Source organism: Pteronotus mesoamericanus, unplaced genomic scaffold (genome assembly GCF_021234165.1).
Source record: "Pteronotus mesoamericanus isolate MK-2021 breed Mesoamerican mustached bat unplaced genomic scaffold, CSHL_Meso_final scaffold_85, whole genome shotgun sequence".
Lineage (NCBI taxonomy): Eukaryota > Metazoa > Chordata > Mammalia > Chiroptera > Mormoopidae > Pteronotus > Pteronotus mesoamericanus.
Genome location: NW_026555329.1, coordinates 23781555 through 23786147, shown reverse-complemented (window position 1 = coordinate 23786147; position 4593 = coordinate 23781555). Strand labels below are relative to the sequence as shown.

Below are 4593 nucleotides of genomic sequence, written 5' to 3'. Positions count from 1 at the left end.
CAATTACAACTTTTAATTATCTGCATTTAGATAATTCTGCTGAATTGTGTCTATGAGTAGGAATTTTTAACTAGGTGTTTTTTTTTTTTCAATTGTGCAATTTCTACTTTATTTGCTTGAGGCAGCTAGAATTTGGAAAAGAGCTTGCAGTTCATCTTGGGAAACCAAGCTAAAATTAAACAAAACAGATAAGAAACAAATTTAAAGGGGGACAAAAAATTAACAGAAGTTAGGTAAAGGTTTTTTAGTCAGTCAGATAAAAAATAGTTTCTGTATGTGGCAACCTGAACTCTGACTAAATCACAGAAAGCCTCTGTTTTCTCATCTATAAACTGAGGTAATATTTTTATCCTCAATTTCCTAAGAAATAATTAAGATATAATGGATATAAAGACCTTAGCATACAGTAAGCACTCAACAAATAGTGCTAAGGGGTAGTAGCCATCATTTTCAGCTTTGTGTACACTAGGAGTATCACAAAGTTTCCATAGAAGATCATTCTTAATTAATTACTTAGCCACAAGGAATGAAATTCAAAGTAGTGATTAAAAATAAGGGTGATATATGTGTGTCAAGGGAAGAAGATTGGAAGAAGTAACAGAAAATAATAAAAGTAGAGGATATGCAAAGGTAGAAAGCACAAGCTTTAAAGCAAGAAAAATGGAGGTTCAAGTTCTCTTCTGTGACTTGGGCCAGTTATTTATCTCCTCCAAGCCTCAATTTCATTATCTATAAGTGAATATCTGTTTTGAGATTTTTAGGATAATTAAAGTAGAATATCTCTATATATAATTATATATGTAAAGAAAAAATGTTGTATATAATCTAATATATGTCGTACATGCTGGGTGCTCAATGCTTGACATGGATTACTAGTCATATATAAATAAATTCTGTGCAAGTCCTTACAAACTAAGAAGAGAAATTAAATTCTATAATTTCTGTAGGTAATTCTTATTTGTACAAATTGATTGTTACATTATTATGGGGAAAAACTATATCATAAGTGACAAAAAAATTTTTTAGTCAATGATACAAATAAAACATGAATATTTATAAACTGATAAATGAATACAATTCTGAGAAATAATACAGAAAAGTTTACAAGTCAAAATTGCAAAGATTAAACTTTTCATTTCATCATCTGGGATGTACTCATAAACACACAAAGACATATAAATTCAATCATATATTAGTAGCTTCAATATGTAATTTGGCAAATTCAAAAGTACATAAACAGGTTATATTTAGTGAACATGCTATGTAATAACTGAAATGATTATAATACAAAGTAAATTATGATATTTGAATAAGCACAAATTGAATCATAGATAGAGAGCAGACCATCAGCTCTATAGGGGTTGAGGGGGAGGGATTGAGCAAAGTAGAAAAGAAAGAGAATGAACTCATGCATATAGACAACAGTGTAGTGATTGTGGGGTGGAGGGGGATGGGTGGAGGTGGAAGAGGGTAGAGGGAGAATAGATGATAATGGAGAAAAATACAATAAAATAAATAAACAGATTTAAAAAGAAAAATTAAATAAAGGATAAATTTATTAATTTATTGTAACCAATAAGGACTGCAGAAGTCTTTATGGAAAATGTGTACAAAGTAAATATTTCAAAGAGTTCTTACATGCCTTAACTAAGAAGTTTGGAATTTAGTCAATAGCTAATGGGGAAGGTTAAAAATTCTTTTTTTTTTTAAGTAGGGAAGTCATCTCACATCTATTTTATTTTTTTCTGACATCTACTTTAGAAAGATTATGTTGATGATGGTAAAGGGAAGAGATGTGGATCACTTCTCAGCTTTTTGGCTAAGACCAAGTGTAGTATCTGTTCCCATCAGTTTAATATCTGACATGTCCTTTATCCTAGGACATTATATTAAATGGATTTTTGGAGCTGGGAGGTGGAATAGGAGTTTTCTCCTTCCACTCCACCCATCGACCTGGTATTGCAGTACTTCTGGAAATGGTACCCACCCCCCCACCCCCCCCCACCCCCGCCAAAAGGAAAGAGATGGAAGTGTTTGAAGACAGAAAAACCATGAGATAGTTGGGAGTGGTTCTGTGAGGGAGGGAACAAAATCCATCAGAGAAGTAAACATGATCCCAAGCATCTCCTAGGCTGTTCAGGCCTTTCGTAATGCCTGTGTCTTTGAGGAGGAACAAAATCATGATCTGCCATGCATTCACCTCTGCTAGGTGACAGCTAGAAAGAGTATCATAATAAAGAGCTAAAATGTCATGCAATTCATAAATTGGATCCCCTGTGTTTTGCTTTCAATAATTATCATTCATTTTGTGTATTATTACTTTCTTTTATTTATTATCTGCTGTCATTGTTTTAATAATTTGATAAAAGAGAAAGAGAAAGGTGATAAAATACAAGTCGAATTAGTTACTTTTGTTACTTTCCAGCAATATTCTGAAAAGTTAATAAGATGCAGGTTTATAAATGGGGTTAATGTATATCCTACATTAATACTATACAATTAAGAGATGCATATAAGTAGGATTCCTACTGTATTTGATCTTGGAAAACTTTTGCAACCAAGACTTTTGTTCACCTGAATTTAAGATTTCTACATTAACAAGCATGAGAACTTAGAAAATGCTTAATTACTCACTCTATGGACTTGTAAATAGAATAATATCAGTGTGAAAATGTGAAATTATTCTTTAGAGTCTATCCTTTTGGATGAAGTTTCACCTGGAAATTATGTCCCAACCTCGAGAAATATTCGAATCTTTATTAATATCCAATAAAGACTTCATAATCTTTAAATATCATATTCTTACTAAAATTTTACTTGACAAATCAATTAAGCATGTTTACTTAATATACACTATAGAAAGAGCCTATAATTTTTATTTTTCCTAATGGGTTATTTGTAATAAAAATAAATTTTGTTTGAAAAACATTGTTATTTATCTGTATAATATAAAGAAGAATGAAGTTGGAATTTAAGTAATTCTTTGCCATCAAACTTTTAGAGCTCACTCAGTCTAAATTGTAGGATTTTGTTCTTCAGGATGAGCAGCAAAGAGACTTGCAGGAAGGGTGATTCCATTACCTCTCTGGGTTAAGATGATGTTAATAGGACAGGGGATATGATGCTAAATCCATAAGCTGTTTATTCACAGACATTAGCCATTGCCTCACAAACCGCCACCTATTGCATTAAAAATCTTTATTACTTCAAGAAGCACATGTTTGCCACAGGGATAAAGAGATAGAAATAATCCAGTAAAAATAAGAACTTTTCCTAAGAATCTAAATGCATTTCTTATAACTCATAGCAAGATAGCGTTCTTAAAACATTTTCTAGTTTTTAAGTTGTATACATTGTTGAAGGGAAAAAACAGGAGATTTCTGAGTTCAAAAACTGGACTTTGAACATCAAAAAGATATGGGCCAGTAGGTAGTACTTAGATGGCAAAACAAAGATGTATAATGATGCAAAATCTGGCTTTTCTTCCTTAAAGTGACAAAGTAGACTTGTTGGCAGGATGAGGGACAGCTGGGAGAGTGAAAGACTGTGTTAAAAAAGTTGAGAAATGATCTCAACACTATACAACTCCACCAATTTTATCTGTGACAAAACTTTATAACACCATAATTTAAAAAACAGAGCTACCTGCATTGCATACTATGAAAGATAATATATTCTTCAAAGTTCTTTTCTAATAACAGAGAAACAAGACTTTAAAAAGTAGCTGTGTTCAGACTTCTATGTTGATAGGCTAATGTCCTTTAAAGTTATTAAATTATTAATGAATTAAAAAAATAAAAATGACATAGCTGAATATACAGATCATGTATCATAGAAAGGTACACCTGAAACCCGTATGCTTGTATGGAAAAATATTAAAATAAAATAAAATTGAATTAAATTAAAAAATAAGGAAACAACTTACAGCTGATCATGGGCTGAAGAACTTCAAGCTTGGAAGAAAACTGAAAATCACTTCTCAATTATTTTTGTAATGTATGTCAACAGTAAAAGCCAAAGTTTTCAATCTTTATTTTCCAAAGATGAGACGAAAGGAAGAGCATTCACTATCAAGGAGATGGAAACGAAGCAGTAAAATGCAAGGGGGAATTTTCCTCCCAATGAAACTTATTTCGTGGATGCTGTTTTCACATGTAGATTTTTGGTTGCAGTAAGACGATAAACACTTTTAGAGTAAGTATATAGCTGTAAAATCACTACCAGCAACGATCCAGGACTTCAAGGCAGGGTGGAAAATAGAGCCATGATGATTGTCCTCCAAACCTCCTAATCACATACGCAGTTTTGTGTTTGAGGAAGAAGGAGGGAGTGGAAGGAAATCACAGAAAAAGAACGAGAATCAAAGGAGGAAAAAGGAAAAGGAAAATGTGCAAAAACCAGAAAATGGGAGTTTGAGGCTGCGTTTGAGGGCTGCCTCTGTTCCTCCAGTTGCATGCACACATCTCTTTCCTGGTCTCAACTGTTCTAAAGATGGTCTATGCAAGCAGCAATGACATAATACCAGATGATCGTTTGGTAACTTATGAGGCCTGTGACAAATCCCATTTTCAATATCATCATATTACCTTTTAT

The 4593-nt window shown here is 32.5% G+C and overlaps 1 non-coding gene across 1 annotated transcript; it reads left to right on the top strand.

Annotated features, from left to right (window-relative positions):
- The first annotated feature begins 1799 nt into the window (after nucleotides 1–1799).
- On the top strand, nucleotides 1800–1990 carry LOC129063599 (U2 spliceosomal RNA). The gene has a single exon (XR_008528382.1). It is a non-coding gene; the product is annotated as a U2 spliceosomal RNA (small nuclear RNA).
- Nucleotides 1991–4593: the final 2603 nt, after the last annotated feature.